Here is a 20,005-nt window from a genome sequence, read left to right on the forward strand (position 1 = left end):
GTCAAGGTTTTTGTTTGGAGTCTCCTGTCCACAAATCCTCTCCCTCCAATATCCTGCAAATGGAGTTTACAGAATTATTCACCGTCAGTACAGGATAGAAATTCAGAACAGACAATTCTCGTTGCTATGGAATATTTTTTTTTCCTCCATTGTTCCCCCAAAGCTGTGAATCTTCACCCGACACACTCTCCATCTTCACTCTGCTGAAATTCAAACCCATCGCACCATTTCCTTCCTCCACTCCCAGTTTTCTCCCTCCCTCTCCTCTGGCTGGGTTCAGTTCTCCAGTTCCTGTGACTCTCATTCAGGTCCTCAGACTGACCCTAGCTGCTGTCCAGTGGAACACAGGAGGGGACTCCCTGTTGGATCTTATTCAGACCCGGAAGCCACTTGCCCAGTTCCTGACCCCGTGGCAGGTGGTCAGGGAGTGGCCTCCCCACAGTTTCTGAATCTCTGTGAAATTGACAAAGTGGGCTGGAGAAAGACTCAGTTTGAGCAGTGACACTGCCGGAGGAATGAAGAGCTGGGGATCAAGATGAAAGCAGCAAAGCTTAGAAGAAACAGCGCCCAACATGGGGCTTAAAAAGATTAAGGGACATATGCTCTACCAACTAAGCAGGTCAGGTATTTAGAAATGCAATACCCATATCTCTTACCACAGTGAGATAACTGTCTGACTGCAATGGGAGGGAAAGGAATTGACCAACAGAAGCCCAAGGGCCCCATGCTTTCCACTCAATCGTCAATAACATCATTCACAGCTTCTGCTTCTTAGCTGCAGCTCCTTCCAAGCATTTTGATCCATTTTCCTAAGGATTTTTTCCTGGGTTTAATATTTACCTGCTTTGTGAGCTCATTTTGATATCAGATTCGCTTCAACATCCAACACAATTTGAATTGCAAACCTGACGGACAAACAATGGAAAACAAGTCACTCGGTAACACAAACCCCATGGTGCTCATTTTCAGATTCATAACAGTCAGATTTTCAATAAAATGGGGGAATTTTACAGTGAAGGGATTCAGAAAGTTGATGTTTCTTGATTTGTGACTCTCTCACTCGGGTATTCTGTAAATGCTGCTCGGAGGTTTAGTGACCGGGATATAATATACCTCCGTTTTCCTGAGCCTGTGCTCGGTGTATTGGGAGGTTTGGCCCGGGTTGGAGTATCTCGTGTCTCAGGGATGGGTAGTAACCCGCTGATTGAAGCTGCAGTCGCCGCTTTCTGCTGGCAGCGGGTGATTGGAGAGTGCGGGGCCGGAATATTGCTGCTTTTCTGCTTTTCCCTGTCTCACTCACTGTGGGGCTGAGGAAGAGAGAATAATTGATGGGCTTGTTTAAATCTAATAATTTCATGGATTTCTAATGGGTTAGATGAAGGTGCATAATAGTTCCAAATCTATTCATATTATATTTGACAGAAAAGTTAATTTTTAAAAAGTGTTCAAGTGGGAACTCACTGGATAACTGCAGAGCTGGGGATATTCTCTTGCATCTCAAATACCCCTTGACAACAGAACTGTGTGACAATAAAAGCTGGTGGGGGGGAAAACAGTGAAAAGTGCATCCCTACATGGTTTCGAACCATCAACCTTTCAGTCAACAGGCAAATGTGCTGACCAATTGTCCCACATAAAGTGAGACAAGTTCCAACTGTAAGGTATCCCAACCAGGGTGTGAGTAAGTCAAACCTTCAAACTGACACTACCCAAATGTCAATCGTTCTGTTAGATTTAATCTTCCAAAATAATCTTTGAGATATTCATTGTGGATACATGGAAACAGTCTGATCCCACCCACTGCAGACACATCCATATCACCGGGAACCAGCTCTCCTACAACCGGTGCCGTCTCCCTTCGAGCCTTTCGCTGTCTTGTCTGTTACCAAGTATTCTGATTGTCCCGAAGCCGATATTAGGTTTGAATTCCTGATGTGCAGTAACGAGAATCCTTTCAATGTCTCAGATCAGTTAATTTCACTGATAACATCAGAGTCAGTGTTCCAGCGTCTGGAGGAAGGGAAAGGTGCCTTGACTGTCTCTGGTCAGTCGGACAGTTCACCCTTCATTCTCCTCGGGTTCCATTCCTCAAAGGGAATTTTCTTTTTCATCTTGAGTTCCCTGACCACATCTGGCAGCATCCTTGGATTGAGAGGCATAATTAACAGTTCAGATGCAGTGTAGTTCTCATGAAAGGTTACAGACCTGAAATGAAAACTGTTCCTCTCTCCACAGAAGCTACCAGACCTGCTGAGAATTCCAGCATTTTCAGTTTTTCTTTCAAATAGCCAGCATCTGCAGTATTTTGCTTTTCTTTAACTGATTAGTGCTAAGAATGTGGAACCCATTACTAGAAGGTGTTGAGATCCATGTCTGAGCTGAAACTGTACAGGTAAACTCACACTGTTAACAGATCATTCACTAGCTGGAAATGGAAAGGGATTCCCTCTATCATCCCATTTACAGACACAGCAACACAGTCTCGCCGGTGCAAGCCCATTCAGATACTTCATGTGAGCAAAGGGGTTTATCTAGTTTTCCCACCTCTTAACAAGAGGGAAAAACATACTTGACCTCATCCTCACAAACCTGCCGGCCACAGATGCATCTGTCCACGTCAGTATCAGTGGGAGTGGCCACCGCACAGTCATTATGGAGATGATGACCCGCCTTCACATTGAAGATACCCTCCATCGTGTTGTGTGGCACTACCATTGTGCTAAATGGGATAGATTTCGAACAGATGTAGCAAATCAAGGCTGGACCTCCATGAGGCGCTGTGGGCCATCAGCAGCAGCAGAATTGTACTCGAACACAATCTGTAACCTTATGGTCCAGCATATCCCCCACTCGGCCATTACCATCAAGCCAGGGGACCAACCCTGGTTCAATAAAAAGTGCCGGAGGGGATGCCAGGAGCAGAATCAGGCACACCTAAAAATGAGGTGTCAACCTGGTGAAGCTATAACACAGGATTACTTGTGCTCCAAACAGCATAAGTAGCAAGTGATAGACAGCAAAGCAATCCCACAACCAACGGATCAGATCTAAGCTCTGCAGTCCTGCCAAATCCAGTCGTAAATTGTGCTGGACAATTAAACAACTCACTGGAGGAGGAGGATCCACAAATATCCCCATCCTCAATGATGGAGGAGCCCAGCACATCAGTGCAAAAGATAAGGCTGAAGGATCTGCTACAATCTTCAGCCAGAAGTGCTGAGTGGATGATCTATCTCGGCCTCCTCCGGAGGTCCCCAGCATCACAGATGCCAGTCTTCATCCAATTTGATTCACTCCACGTGATAGCAAGAAATGGCTGAAGGCGATGGATACTGCAAAGGCTATGGGGCCTGACAATATTCCTGCAATAGTACTGAAGACTTGTGCTCCAGAAATTGCCGCACCCCTAGCCAAGTTGTTTCAGTACAGCTACAACACTGGCATCTACCCGGCTATGTGGAAAATTTCCCAGGTATGTCCTGTACACAAAAAGCAGGACAAATCCAACCTGGATAATTACTGCCCCATCTGTCTACTCTTCATCATCAGTAAAGTAATGGAAGGGGTCATCAGCAGCTCGATCAAGCGGCACTTGCTTAGCAATACCCTGCTCACTGACGCCCAGTTTGGATTCCGACAGGGCCACTCAGCTCTTGACTTCATTACAGCCTTGGATCAAACATGGACAAAAGAGCTGCATCCCCGAGATGAGGTGAGAGTGACTGTCCTTGACATCAAGGCCGCATTTGAGAGTCTGGCATCAAGGAGCCCTAGCAAAACTGGAGTCAGTGGGAATCAGGGGAAAACACTCTGCTGGTTAGAGTCATAACTAGAAACGAAGGAAGGTGGTTGTGGTTGTTGGAGGTCAATCATCTCAGTTGCAGGACATCACCAAGGGAGTTCCTCGGGATAGTGTCCTCAATTGCTTCATCAATGACCTTCCTTCCAGCATAAGGTCAGAAGTGGGGATGTTAACTGATGATGCACGATGTTCAGCACCATTCACGACTCCTCAGACACTGCAGCAGTCCATGGCCAAATGCAGCAAGACTTGGACAATATCCTGGCTTGGGCTAACAAGTGGCAAGTAACACTCACGCTACACAAGTGTCAGGCAATGGCCAATTGCAACAAGAGAGAATCCATCCAACGGCCCTTGATGTTCAATGGCATTGCCATCACTGATCTCCATTAGCAACATCCTGGGGATTACCTTTCACCAGAAACTGAACTGGACTAGCCATAAAAATACTGTGGCTACAAGAGCAGGTCAGGGGCTAGGAATTGTGCGACGAGAAACGTATCTCCTCACTCCCCAAAGCCTGTCCCCCATCTTCAAGGAACAAGCCAGGAGTGTGATGGAATAATCATCACTTGCCCGGATGAGTGCAGCTCCCACAACACTCAAGAAGCTTGACACCATCCGGGACAAAGCAGCCCTCTTGATTGGCACCACATCCACAAACATTCACTCCCTCCACCACCGATGTGCAGTAGCAGCAGTGTGTACCATCTACAAGATGCACTGCAGGAATTCACCAAGGCGCCTTCAACAGCACCTTCCAACCCCATTACCACTAACATCTAGAAGGACAAGGGTAGCAGATAGATGAGAACACCACCACCTGGAAGTTCTCCTCCAAGTCACTCACCATCCTAACTTGGAAATTTATTACTGTTCCTTCACTGTCGCTGGGCTAAAATCCTGGAACTCCCTTCCTAACAGCACTGTGGGTATACCTACACCACATGGATTGCAGCGGTTCAAGAAGGCAGTTCACCATCACTTTCTCAAGGGCAACTAGGGACGGGCAATAAATGCTGGCCCAGCCAGTGAAGCCCACATCCCATGAATGAATACTAAAAACTCCAACTTTAAAAGTTCAAAGGATTTGGCCTACAACCAGAGCGCTGCTACTGGCAAGACCCGGTTTAAATGTACCATGTATGGGAGGAAAAGAATCACAACCTCACCCCGTCTGCTGAGACTCCATTGAGTTCAGTTCGAATTGTAGGGGTTTGTTCTGCTGTTCATTACATCCTGGAGAAAATTATGTTGAATGCCAGAGCACTTCAGTCGCTGGATGAATTGATTCAATTGAACAATTTTATATCATGACTCGACGGTATCCATCGTGTTCTGATTATAGGACATAGTTGATTCCACACTTTCACCTTTCAATGGCGGAGCGCCCACCCAGCATTCGCTGCGGGACAGAATGTGCCCTATCCACACAACAGCTCCCCGCATATGCGCATTGCGGTCTGTTTCATGAGCATGCGCAGTTCTGGTCTGTGATTGAAGCTGCTCAGAGCGGGTATGAGAGAATGTTGAGTGGAGCAAACTAACAGAGTTAGTGGGTGCGTGAGGAGGAATGGAGCCAGCGGAGTGGGCAGGGAGGCTTCATAAAGACACACTGCAGGCCATGGACCCGAAATAACAAGGTACCGGTCTTGTGTTTACAGAGAACGGGCCGAATAATCCGGATTTGTCCCTTCGCCAGGCCCGGGGTAACGGCCGCCATCTTTGTAGGGGGCAATGTGCAGCAAGGCGCATGCGCGGTCACCCTGGTCCAGGTAGCAGGAGGAGAGAATGTTGTGAATTTCTATCCTGGACTCTCAGGGATGGATTTTGGAAACTCCTTTTACAGGGGGTTAGAAATTGAGAAGTTACACACAGGAAACTCAAACCAAGAGAAATGTTTGTCCCTTCCCAATTTCTACCCTGGACTGACAATGATGGATTTTTAAAACTCCCTTTACAGGATACCAGAAGATTTAGTTTTGCAGATGGGAAACTCAAGCCAAGCATCACATTAGTCTGTGAGAATCACTCGATTCATCAGGACCTGAATATTATCGGTCTCTTAAGTTAAAACATTGACACCACTCAGTGTGTAAAAATTCTTCCTCACGTCCTCCCTGTATATCTTGCCCAAAATTTTTAAACTGTGTCCCATAATCCTTCTACAATCAGTTAATGCAAACAGATTTTCTTTAACTATCTCACATAAACCTCAGCTCCCTCACATCCTCAATAATGTGTGGTGATCACTGGTTTGTACAGACCCAGATGTTCTGTGTCTGTGACATCATCACACATCGACAATTATACTGTGACATCATCACACATCAACAATTACACGGTGACATCACCCTGCTCCCCGGGTATTTCCTCAACTGGGAGATTTTTCTCTGACTCCAGTGCTTCTGATATCTTTCCAGCTGCAGGCTCCAGCAGGAGAGTTTAAATTTGAAAACAGTGGAATTGTTCTTGGGGTGACTAGTTTTCACCATTCAGCTACAACTTTGAGCTTTTAGTTCTATGCTCTGTATCTGTGAGAGGTTTCCTGGCTCTGGGGCTGGTGTGACTCCTTCACTGTGGATCTGAATCCATGTCCATCCATTGCTCTGTTTCACCTCTGCCCTCCCTGATCACCTCTCTACCATTGATTAACTTCCCCTGTCTCTAATAATGGGTGTATTTTAGCTCTGTTTTTGATTTTTCTGTTACTTCTGCCCACTGTGTCTCAATGAGGTTTCCACTGCTGTCCATCCTCCGACCATGTGCTGCTGTCTTATCTGCTTTATCTTCCCACAGTCCCTTCCATAGTCAGGAATTGTTTTTCCTGCGATATAGTCCATTTCTCTTCCTGAGCTTATATTGACCATCAAATTCTGCAGCATTTTTATTCCCCGTAATTCATTCTGCACACCCTGAATCATTAACTTTGTTTCATTCTCCACAGATGCCACCATATATTGCCAATCGCCAGTTGCCTATGGAGAAGATGATGTTGACCTTCTTGAACCGCTGCAGTCCGTGTGGTGAAGGTGTTCCCACAGTGCTGTTAGGTAAGGAGTTACAGGTTATTCACCCAGTAATGATGAAGGAACTGTGATATATGTTCCAAATCAACAACAACACTTTTTATTTATATCGCACATTTAATGTTATACAGTTTTCTGTGGTATTTCGCGGAAATGTTGCAAAACAAGGTTTGACACTGAGCCACATGAGGAGATGTTTGGGCTGGTGACCAAAGAGTTTGGTCAAAGAGGTCGGTTTGAAGGAGCATCTTAAAGGATGCAAATGAGGTAGAGAGGCGGAGAGGTTTAGGGAGGGAATTCCAGAGCCTTGGAAACTGACAGAATGGTAATCAATGATGGAGTGATTAAAATCAGGAATTCTCAAGAAGTCGGAATTCGAGGAGCGCAGATATCTCGGGGGGTTGTGAGGCTGGAGGAGGTTACAGAGATAGGAATGATCACAACCATAGAGGAAAACAAGGATGAGAATGTGAAAATTTAGGTGCTGCTTAAATGGGTGCCTTCAAATCATTTCTATAGTTTGTGAATGGCTGTGGGCCAAACACTGAGCCTTGCCGTACCCCACAAGTAATAGCCTGTCATCCTGAGAATGACCCGTTTATTCTGACTCTGTTCCCTGTCTGTTCATCAATTCTCAATCTATAACAATACATTTCCCCAATCCCATGTGCTCGAATTCTGTTTACTGACATCCTGTGCTTTGTTTACTACCCTTCTCCCTCTGTCTCTCCCGCTCTTCTCTCTCTTTTTCTCTTTCTCTGTCATTTGGAATTCTCCAGCCCAGCGGGTTGTGGATGCTCCATCATTGAATATATTTCCGGCTGAGATGGGGAGATTTTTGGTCTCTCAGGGAATCAAGGGATATGGAGAGTGGGGGGGAAAGTGGAGATGAAGCCCAAGATCAGCCACGATCGTATTGAATGGTGGAGCAGGCTCGACGGGGTGTCAGGACTTCTCTTGTTCCTATTTCTTATGTTCTGAAAGAGGCCAGAGTCTTGTGTAGGCCCAGACTGGGTGGCAGCTTCCCTTCCCTGAAGGACATTAGTGAACCAGTTGGGTTTTTATGACAATCCAGCAGTTTTCACGGTCACTTTTCCCTCGTGCCGGCCCCACAAATTCCCAGATTCATTCAGCTCAATTTCACAACCTGTTTTTCTGGGTTCTCTCTCACTCCTTTTTTTCTGTTTTAAATCAATTTCACAGGGTATTAGAGGGGGAGGATTTGCAGTCGGGAAACTGAAATCAAACGTCACATCAGGATCTGACAGAGTTGCCCAATTTTTTGTCAGCTGAATATCATTGGATTTTGAACATCGAAGGAAAAAGCACCGTTCACAGTGGGCAGAAACCGCACATCTGTACAGTGTGTAGACGAGGCTTCAGCCGATCATCTGGCCTGTCGAGACACAAGCACAGTCACACTGGGGAGAGTCCATGGAAATGTGAGGAGTGTGGGAAGGGATTCAGATTCCCGTCTGAGCTGGAAACTCATCGGCGCAGTCACACTGGGGAGAGGCCGTTCATCTGCTCTGAGTGTGGGAAGGGATTCACTCAATCATCCAAACTCCTGAAACACCAGCGAGTTCACACTGGGGAGAGACCTTTTAAATGCCCAGACTGTGGGCAGTGCTATAAAAGTTCCTGGGATCTGATGTCCCATCAGCGTGTTCACACTGACGAGAGACCATTCAAGTGCTCTAAGTGTGGGACAGGGTTCAGGTGGTCATCTCAACTCACTGCACACCAGCGCACTCACACTGGGGAGAGGCCGTTCACCTGCCCTCAGTGTGGGGTAAGATTCACCGATTCCTCCACCCTGCTGACACACCAGCAAGTTCATGAGTAACGACAGTGATTGGATTTTGCAGTTTTTTACATCCAGGACTGAACTGTGTCCATTGGGATCTGATTCTGCTGATGTTAATAATCTCCGGCCCAGTTATAGGCCTCAATATTCTGGCTAAAAGTCAAATAAATCAGCTTTGATCAGCTTCAGCCCATCATCTGGCCTGTCGAGACACAAGTGCAGTCACTCTGGGGAGAAACTGTTGAAATATAGGGAGTGTGGGAAAGGATTCAATTACCCATCCCAGCTGGAAATTCATTGACACAGTCACAGTGGGGTGAGGCCATTCACCTGCTCTGAGTGTGGGAAGGGATGCCCTCAGTCATCTGACCTGCTGAGACACCAGCGAGTTCACAACTGACTACAGTGATTGAATTTTGCCGTTAGTCACATCCAGGACTGAACCATGTTCATTGGGGTCTGTTTCTGCTGATGTTAATAAACCCCAGTCCAGTTGTAGGGGTTAATGTGCTGGATGAAAGTTAAATAAATCAGTTTTGTGTTGAACATACAGTGTGTTGAGTTTCTTTCATATCTCTTAGGCAAGATAGTTCCTTTTGAAGGACTCTCCCTCTCCCCGTCTCCTCCTCCAAGTGTGAGGAGCTTATGGAGCTTCTTTGTCACTAAGATTGAGACAATCCGATCAGCTGCCTCTGCTGCTTCCCTCCCTTCCACTAGCCCACCGGGACAAACTGTCTCTGAAGTTCCCCCTTTGTCCGAGCCCAGAACTCACATCTTTCTCCAGTTTCTCTCCCATCTCCCCTCCTGCCCTCTCAGTGCTCATCTTGTCCATCAGACCCACCTCCTGCTCCCTTGACCCTATTCTCACTAAACGACTGGTCACCCAACTTCTCCATGTTAGCTGATATTGTTAATGGTTCGCTCTCTTCTGGCACTGTCCCTTTCACTGTTAAATTAACCATCCTAATAAATTTTGACCCCACTGTCTTTGCAAACTGCCGCCCCATCTCCAATCTCCCTTTCCTCTCCAAAGTCCTTGTACTTGGTGTCCCACAAGGCTCTATCCTTGGCCCCTCCCATTTCTCAACTACATGCCACTTGGTGACATCATCCAAAAGCACCATGTTGGTTTTCACATGTACCCTGACAATGCCCAGTTAAATGTATCAGTGTTTTATTACATTATTAATCAATGTCTTATTAGATTATTAATCAGGATCTAATTATATTAATAATCAGTGCCTGATTACATTAATAGTCAACGTCTTATTACATTATTAATCAGTGTCCTATTACGTAAAGAATCAGCATCCTATTCACAGAATCACACAGTGCAGAAGAGGCCCTTTGGCCCATCGATTCTGCACTGACACGTGAGAAACACCTGACCTCCCTACCTAATCCCATTTACCAGCAGATGGCCCATAGCCTTAAATGTTGTGACGTGCCAATTGCTCATCCAGGTACTTTTTAAAGGATGTGAGGCAACCCTCCACCACCACCCAGGCAGTGCATTCCAGACCATCACTAACCTCTGGTTAAAAAAGTTTTTCCTCACATACCCCCTAAACTTCCTGCCCCTCAACTTTAACTTATGCCCCCTTGTGACTGACCTTTCAATTAAGGGGAACAGCTGATCCTTATCCACCCTGTCCATGCCTCTCATAAAGTTGCACACTTCGATCAGGTCGCCCTTCAGTCTTCTCTGCTCCAACAAAAACAACCCAAGTCTATTCAACCTCTCTTCGTAACTTAAATGTTTCATCCCAGGCAACATCCTGGTGAATCTCCTCTGCACCCCTTCCAATGCAATCACTTCCTTCCTATAGTGTGGTGACCAGAACTGCACACAGTTCTCCAGCTGTGGCCTCACTTAGGTTCTATACAACTCCAACATGACCTCCGTACTTTTTGTAATCTATGCCTCGATTGCTAAAGGCAAGTGTCCCATATGCCTATTTCACCACCCCGCTAACATGCCTCTCCGCCTTCAGAGATCTATGGACACACACGCCAAGGTCCCTTTGTTACTCAGAATTTCCTAGTGTCTTGCCGTTCATTGAATACTTCCTTGTCAAATTACTCCTTCCAAAGTGTATCACCTCACACTTTTCAGGGTTAAATTCCATCTGCCACTTATCTGCCCATTTGACCATCCCAAGATGGTAGCCCAAGACACTCAACCTCACTGTTAACCCCCCGGCCAATCTTTGTGTCATCCGGAAACTTACTAATCCTACCCCCCATATAGTCATCTATGTTGTTCATATAAATGACAAATAATAGAGGACCGAGCACAGATCCCTCTGGTACGCCATTGGAAACTGGCTTCCAGTCATTAAAGCATCCTTCTGTCATCACCCTCTGCCTCCTACAACTCAGTCAATTTTGAATCCACCTTATCAAATTACCCTATATCCCATGTACCTTTGCCTTCTTTATAAGTCTCCCTTATATGGGAACTTGTCAAAGGCTTTGCTGAAATCCATATAAACTACATCAACTGCACTAACCTCATCTACACACCTGGTCACCTCCTCAAAAAATTCAATCCAATTTGTTAGGCATGACCTCTCACAGACAAAGCCATGCTGACTATCCCTGATCAAACCTTGCCTCTCCAAGTGGAGATAGATACTCTCCTTCAGAACTTTCTCCAATAGTTTCCCTAGCACTGACATGAGACTCGCTGGTCTGTAGTTCTGTAGTTCCCTGTTTGCCTCTCCTCAGAGACAAACCCTAGCCCACTGCCACTCTCGGTGTATCTGTCTGTGTGCGTTCCTCTGTGTGTGTCAATGTGGTTTAGTTCACTGAGCAGTGAACACATTTTTACCATCGCAAACTTTATTCACTTGCATTATATATCTTCATGGTAAATGGTACAGAGAATGACAACAGGTTTAAAGGTTAAAAGAGGAGATTGACGCTTTCTGTGTTTATTTAAGTGGAGGCTGCTTATTGATTCAGTGTCCATACGTTACACAGCGGAGGAAGATTGAAATTTTCACTGAGCAACATTTGAACAGACAGTGGATTCACTCGGTGTGATGGTGTGTTCCAGTTCGGTATATGCAATCAGAGAATCAATTTCTATTTGTTGCTTTGAACACAATATTTCCAATAGATTGGATGTTATGCACATGCTTCCTCCATTTTCTCGCTTTAATTGAAAAGAATATTCATAAATCTATTTGTGCGGAAACTTACTGAATAACAGCAGAACTGACAAAGTTTGGACAAGATTCCCTTGTAGCCAAAAGACATAAACAGAACTATGTCGGTAATATAAGTAGAAGCAGGAAGAGAGGGAATCTACTTGACCCGAGGTGGCCTTAAACCATCAAACCTTCAGTTGGAAGCTAATTTCGTTCAAAAAGTATGCTATAGAAACACCCTAATGGTTCAGATTCGGTGCTTTCATCTCCTGGGTTCCACTCCCTGTCTCGATGTTGTACAAAATGTCATAACCAGCAGCCAATTTATGGTTTGAAAAACAACCATATTAAACTCGAAACCTTAATTCCGTTTCTCCCTTCACATTTGCTGTCAGACCTGCTGAGAACTTCCAGCACTTTCTGTTTTTATTATAACACGAATTACTGTCGTTATCATACACAGGATCACAAGAAATAGGAGCAGGAGTAGACCACAGGGCCCGTCGAACCTGCTCCATCATTCAATTCAATCATGGCTGATCTTGGGCTTCAACTCCATTATCCTGCCCGTTCCCCATATCCCTTAGTCCCCCGAGAGACCAAAAAACCTGTCCATCCCGGCCTTAAATGAATTCAATGATGGAACATCCACAACCCTCTGGGTAGAGAATTCAAAGATTCACAACCCTTTGGATGAAGTAATTTCTCCTCATCTCAGCCCGAAATTATCGACCCTTTACCCTGAGACTGTGCCCCAGTGTTTTAGGCTCCCTGACCAGCGGAAACAATCTCTGTGTCCACCCGATTAAGCCCTCTCAGTATTTTACAGGTTTCAATCAGATTGCCTTTCATTCTTCTAAACTCCAGAGAATAAAAGCCCAATTTATTCAGCCTTTCATCATAGGACTACCAGCTCATTCCAGAGAGCAATTTAGTGAACTTTCCCTGCACCATCTTCAATGCAAGCCTATTCTTTTATAAATGTGGAGATGAAAACAGCACACGGGATTCCAGATGCCGTCTCACTAAAACCCTGTGGCAAGACTTCTTTATTCCTGCTCTCCAATCCCTTTGTAATAAAGGCCAACATGCTGACCCTGCATGCTAACTTTCCACATTGCTTGTACAATGTTTCTTTAAACATCAGCACTTACAAATTTCTCACATTTTAAAAGCATTCTGTTGTTCTCATTTTTAAACCAAGTGAACATAGTCGCACCTGCCTACATTATAATCCATCTCCCATCTTGTTGCCCACTGACATGACCTTCCGATACAGGTTCTGTTGAAGAGCCATTCGGACTCGAAACGTTAACTGTGTTCCTCTATGCAGATGCTGTCAGACCTGCTGAGTTTTTCCAGGTATTTTTATTTTTGTTTTCGATTTCCAGCTTTTTTCTTTTTACAGTGCTCTCCTCAAAGGTTACCTTGCTACCAAATTTCATAAATATAAATCGCAGGCCCCAGTGAGAATTGAACTCACGACACCTGGTTTATAAGGCCAGTGCTCTAAACCATTGAGTTATGGAGCCACTTGCTCTAACACACTCACAGTAAGTCTCCTAGTGGAACGAGGAACAGGACAACGTTCTGCATGGATGATATTTGATAGACATGGAAATGCCTGAAAGGGAGAACAGGAAGTTAAAGATGCGACATGAAAGCGGCAGAATTTGACGTGTTCAGTTGCTTTCAGTGATGAATGTCTGCCGCGGTGATGTGAGAGATTTTACTGCCGACTGTTTACACTGACACAAATATCACTCCTGACCAATCAATCACAACTGCTCTTTGAAAGCAGCGCGCCAGGCCGAATGGCCTCTTTCTTTGCTGTAACTGTCTATAATTTTATGTTTCCCACCATAATTTCCCAGTCATTCCGACATTTTATTACACGCTTGGGGGAATGTACTTTCTTACATTCTCGCTTTTGAAGTCAAGACACTGAGCAAACTCAAAGTTTTTCTTAAATTCCTGAGCAGGATTTGGAACCAGACCAGATGAACGACACTATATTGGCGCCAATCCTTCACTGCAGCTACCCCTTAAAACCACCTCTGGTGAAAGTGTCTGAAAAATGGCAATTGTGGCCCAGATAAAGCACGTTGCAAGAGTTATAGACAGCTTTCCTCGTGATTTAGAGGTGAGGATTCGGCCCTTTAACCGCCGTGGCCCGGACTCGATTCCCGGCCAGGCAATGAAGGTTTATTGATCTGGTACAAACTGTTAAAACAGGCCTCATTTACTTATTGATTGAAAACCGAAACGCACAACAGCTCCGCCCGAATCAGTGGAGTGAGAGTTGAAGTTTCACAGCAGAGCTGCAAATGTCACACGTGGAACAGCTTCGAGAAGAAATGCAGTTCCTAATGTCCGAGGGGTATCAGTTTGGAGTATTTGTATTTACAAATCATTATCTCGATGTGTTAATTGCCTTAACCACTCGACCACACGGACTCGGTGTCTGTCTGTTTAAATGTTGCTCAGTGAAAATTTCAATTATCCTCCGCTATGTAACATACGGACACTTAATAACTGAACAGTCTCCACTCAGAAATACAGAAAGAAAATTCCTCCTGAACCTATTAAACCTGTTTTCCTTTTCTCTCTACGATTTTAATATGAAGCCACAAAACTAAGGTGAATAAAGTGTGGATCGGGAAAAATGAGGAACTGAAGCACATTGACACACACAAGAACACACACACACAGACATATAAACCGAGAGCGACAGAGGGCTAAGGAGAGACAAACAGCCAGAAAGAAAGGATGTCACCAAACCGGCTCAGTTTTGTTCCATTTCCATATGCAGATTTTGCAAATCCTTGCAGGTGAACGCGCGGGAGTTTTTGTTTGATTCTGTTTACCCGATAACTAATTCTGTTGGCACCTGGTTAAAATCGGGAATAACGAGAATCGCAGTCAGCAAACCAACATTGGGGAAACCCCGATGGATGTCAGAACCATCGCCCTCAACATTCGTCCGCGACTAACAGCACTTCCTGAGGGAAAACATGTTCATATCAAATCAGAGATGACTATGAAGTAGGTCTTACGGCCCGTCGTGTCTGTGCTGGCTCTCAGGAAGAGCAACTGAACCAATTCCACTCACACGCCTTTCTCCCACAGCAATTTCTATTGACATTGTCTCTCCTCGTTCACCCTGTCAAAATAAAGGAACACAACCCGCCGCACTCCCCGTATTAAACTGGAGTTGTCTTTTGCTCACCCAAATGGAATTCCTAACGTGCCCGCAAGTGGGAAGCAACTGAAAATTTGGGAGCGGTGGGATTTGGACCCACTCCTCCAGAGACTGGAACCTGATCCAGCTCTCCCGTTTGTAGAGCAAATGGAATTAGATTGTAGATATCAGCTCAGAAATAATAATGACCAGTTTGATCAGGGTAAAGTTCTTTTATAATTCGATATGAACTCAATTGCATAAATAAATAATGATTGTATCGAAAACTGTATAAGGAATCCTAGACCAACTCTTCATGTCATTGTGTCAGGGAAACTTTGTTAACTAAGGCAAACTGTGCATGGATTCTGCAGAAACTCCTTCTTCAAGTGAGAAATGGACAATGATTGAAAGGGGGAAAACTCAGGTTTAAGTAAAGAGAGAAGGAATTTGAGACAAATTGGTTAGCTGTTTAAAAGTAGCTGGCACAGATACGATGGGGTGAAGGGCTTCACGTTGTAGTAAAAACAGGAAATGCTGGAAAAACTCAACAGGTCTGACAACACCTGTGGAGAGAGAAGCAGAGTTAATGCTTCGAGTCGGCCTGAATCTGAAGAAGAGACATACAGACTCGGAACGTTAGCTCAGCTTCTCTCCCCACAGGTGTTGCCAGACCTGATGAGTTTTTCCCAGCACTTTCTGTTTTTATTTCAGATTTCCAGCATCTACAGTATTTTGCTTCCATCTTCGGGCCTCTTGCTGCGCTGTGCCATTTGATGGTGACATTGTTGATCAGTCTGTCTCCAGCATTCCTAATGAGAACAGCCGAATTCCATTTCTTCAAAACAAAGACCCAAAGTGCTGCTGCATGACGTCACCGCTTAACATTCCAGACAGCTCCATTGGGATCTTTACAGCGCAGGGTCTGTGCAGGGCAGTGGGGACCACGGTCATTTCACATGTGGCAGAGCAACGGTTTGAAACTGGGCAAAAACATTATCCAAGCTTGTTCATTTCAGTGTGAGTGAATGTTCAATAATTTACATTTGGGTTTTACACAAATAAAATAATTTACACAAGGGTTCTAATCCTGCCGTTGAAGGACATATCATTTAAATAGGAGAAAACACGTACAAACATGTCCGTATTTTCTCATTCAGTGGTCAGCATTGGCGCAGTGGTATTGTCTCTGAGCTAGGAATCGAGGGATAAAAGCAAAATACTATAGATGCTGGAAATCTGAACAAAAAAAAACACAAAACGCTGGAAAAAAATTTCAGCATATCTGGCAGCATCTCTGGTGAAAGAAACAGAGTTATTATTTCGATTCCATATAACACTTCAGAGTTCTTAGAAAGCAGCACACAGGGCCGAATGGCCTCTTTCTTTGCTTCTCTATAATTTGATATTTCCCAACGCCACTTCTTTCACACTCATTCTGCCATTTTATAATCCACTATTGTGAGTGGGTTCAAAGCTCAACTACGTGCACAAGACTGGAAGGAGCCTGCGACTGTGGATAATCGGCACTGTGCACGTTCCTGTAATCCGTATCTGGGAGAATCAGGAAGATGAGATCCCAGATTATCTTTACCATGTAATCTGCAAACGCATTCTTTATAAAATTCCTTGGGTCCCTCATTCTCTGTCCCTGCTTTCCAGGGAAAGCTTGGGTTCATGAACTGACTGTGTCTGCATCGAGCAGCTAATTGACCTGGGAGCTGGACGGACAGAGGGAGCTGGAGGCGAGGCAGGGACAGAAGTAGAAACAGATGCGACATGAAAGTGTTTAGAAGTGGATGTGTCTCGGTTACTTTCAGTGATGAATGTCTGCCGTGTGTTCCCTTGTCAGTTTCACAGGAGCCGCAGTGATGAGGTTGGTGGGTTTTGGAAATTGACAGTTACACATGAGCAGCTTGTGGGGCTATTTCACCTCACTGTCAATTTCATGTCCCAGCTCACAGAAACCGTTGTTGTCATTGACTGAAGAATTCATTCCATTTAAAATGGAAACATGGATAACAGCAACGTCAATAAACCAAACTGAAATGTAGAAGCTTCCTAGTTTCCCTGGTGTTCTAGTGGTCAGGATTCGGCGCTTTCACCACCGCGGCCTGGGTTCGATTCCTGGTCAGGGAATGCAAATTTATTGATCTTGTGAAATTGTTAAAGTGAGTATTAATTACTTATTGATTGATAACATTTAGCAGCTCCACCAGAATCAGTTGAAGTTTCACCTCAGAGCTGGAAATATTACACTTGGAACAGGCCAGGAACAAAGACAGAAGCGGAGTGAAAGAAGGACAAGAGAAGGGCTGTTTGAAAAGCACTGACCATAGGGATGGTGGTGCCAAGAAAAATATGGGTGGGAGAAGGGCAAATTCTGGTCCCTACTGTTTGCATTGACAAACACATCACTCCTGATGGATCAACCAATCACAACTACTCTTTAAAAGCAGCACATCAGCTCATCGAGGCCGAATGGCCTCTTTCTATGCTGTAACGTTCTATAATTTTATGTTTCCCAAAAGCACGGGTGCTTCTTTCACAGTCATTCTGCCATTTCATAACCCATTCTAGCGAGATGTATTTTCTTAACTTGTATTCGGCTCTTTTGAAACCAAAACATGGAGCAAATTCAGTGAGTTGTCATTTATACCACGAAATTTGTCACGAGACTAATTGAACGACACATTAATGGTGCCAATCCTTCACTGGAGCTCACCGCGTCCAAAGAGCACTGTTATCATCAGCCTGTTATGTAACTTCTTGCAGTATATCTGCTGAACAATATAAGCTTATCACAGCTCTGCTTTCTTCACATTGAAATCCAGTGTGAAAATACGAGAAATTTCAAAACTGAACCCACCGGGTAACAGGAGAGTTGGCGATTTCTGTCCTCTTTTGTTGCTTAAGGACCCAATGACAACCCGGGACTGTGTGACAATGAATGCTGCTCCAGCTAACAGCAATCGCTGTTGTCATTGCCTGAAGAAGTCGTATGTGTTCAAGATAAACGTGTCATTTTGTGGGAGAAAAGTGTCTCTGGTGAAAGAGGTCTGAAATGAAAATAAAAGGCACAGATATCTTGTGTAAGCCGGCCTGTAAAGTAGCAAGCCTGGAGGTCTAGAGGTTAGGGTTTGGCGCTTATAAATGTCATGTGAATGATTCAAATAAATGTGCATCGCTTATTGATTGAAAACTGAAAACGCATATAAGCTCCGCCTGAATCAGTGGAGTGACAGCTGGATTTTTGCATCAGAGCTGGAAATATCACCCGTGCAACAGGCCGTGAACAAACACAGAGGTGACTTCCAGTGAAGCCGAGAGCAGTTTTCATTCATAAACCTGCGGCTGTGATATTAACAAAGCGGGATGGAGAAAGACTCAGTTTGAGCGGTGACACTGCCGGAGGAATGGGGAGCTGGGGATCACCCATGAAAGCAACAATGTTTAAAAAGGGAATTTCACTGATCACAGGTCGCGAACCCAACAGACCTGGCATTAAGAGCCTCAGACGCCGTCGACTGAACTCGCCAGGCATGTAAGAAGAGCGAAGTATTGCACGTCCCAACATACATGGAGATCACTGCTGTTCCCGACCTCAAGCCTCAGCTTGCTCTGATTATTATTTTTTTTTTTTGCAAAAATATACTTTATTCATAAAATATTTCAAATTGTAGAAGGTAATCGACCGATAAAAGCCCCAAGGTTGCAATGCATTCCTCTCAATCATCAATAACATCATTCACACCTTCCACTTCTTAGCTGCACCTCCTTACAAACAATGCAAACCTCTCTTGAATCTTTCTTCTTGATATTTTTCTCTGTAAAATTTCAATATGAAGCTGCACAATCAATGTGAATAAAGTTTGTGATGGTGAAAATGTGTTCACCACTTCGGGGAACTGAACCACACTGACATAGACAGAGGAACACAAACAGACATAAGCACCAAGAGTGACTGAGACCGAAGAGGAGGCAAACACCCAGAAAACAAGGATGTCACCAACCTGGCCAATTATTGTTCTATTTCAGACTGCAGATTTAGTGAATGTTTGCAGATGAACGGAAAGAAGAACGCTGATAATTAATTCTGAAGGCAGTTTGCTGAAGTCAGGAGTGATTCGGGCTGTGTCACAGGAAGGGACGAATGACGATCAGGAGGAGGCGATTCAGCCCTTTGAACCTGTTCCGCCATTCAGCAAGATCATGGCTGATCTGATTGTTGTCTCGAGGCCGCTTTGCTGTCTTCGCAATATTTGGAAAATAATGTCATTTGGCAGCTGGGAAAATGGGCTGGGAACCAAAACAGAAAACTCAGTCTCCAGCTTTGTGAATCTACTGAAACTCCTTGGGAACCGGAATCAGAGGAGAATGAAGGGTGAACTGTCCGACTGACCAGAGATAGTCAAGGCACCTTTCCCTTCTTTAAGACGCTGGAACATTGACTCTGATGTTATCAGTGAAATTAACTGATCTGAGGCATTGAAACGATTCTCGTTACTGCACATCAGGAATTCAAACCTAGTATCGGCTTCGGGACAATCAGAATACTTGGTAACAGACAAGACAACGAAAGGCTCGAAGGGAGACGGCACCGTTTGTAGGAGAGCTGGTTCCCGGTGATATGGGTGTGCCTGCAATGGATGGGATCAAACTTTTTTCAAGAAATCCACAATTAATGTCCCCCTCTTTAATTTGGAAGAGTAAAACTGATAGAGAACAATAGTTATTCCGTTCGCAGCAATCTGAAGCTTTAACTCGCTGACACCCTGGCTTAAGCTTTCATCGGCCCCTGTGGCGCTATTATTTAGCGTGTTCGGCTGTTAACCGAAAGGTCGGTGGTTCGAGACCACCCAGGAATGAAACTTTCACTGTTTTCTCCCTATCAGCATTCATAGTCACTCAGTTCTCGGTTGTCATTGGGTACTTGAGCTGAATATGAAGACCCCCGAAACGTTGCTGACTCCTCTGAGAAAACAATTAGACTGACCATACACCGATATCTAACCCATTGGAAATTTATGA

The 20,005-nt window shown here is 44.7% G+C and overlaps 2 protein-coding genes and 1 non-coding gene across 3 annotated transcripts in view; 1 reads left to right on the top strand and 2 right to left on the bottom strand.

The window, feature by feature from the left end:
• LOC144697680 (uncharacterized) overlaps window positions 1–20,005 on the top strand; it is a 242,269-nt gene that overhangs the window by 179,193 nt on the left and 43,071 nt on the right. The window lies entirely within an intron of this gene.
• LOC144698082 (uncharacterized) overlaps window positions 1–20,005 on the bottom strand; it is a 126,372-nt gene that overhangs the window by 9,085 nt on the left and 97,282 nt on the right. The gene's annotated exons all lie outside the window — the stretch shown is intronic.
• Window positions 13,252–13,325, bottom strand: trnai-uau (transfer RNA isoleucine (anticodon UAU)). The gene has a single exon. It is a non-coding gene; the product is annotated as a tRNA-Ile (tRNA).

Source organism: Cetorhinus maximus, chromosome 23, assembly GCF_964194155.1.
Source record: "Cetorhinus maximus chromosome 23, sCetMax3.hap1.1, whole genome shotgun sequence".
Classification (NCBI taxonomy): Eukaryota; Metazoa; Chordata; class Chondrichthyes; order Lamniformes; family Cetorhinidae; genus Cetorhinus; species Cetorhinus maximus.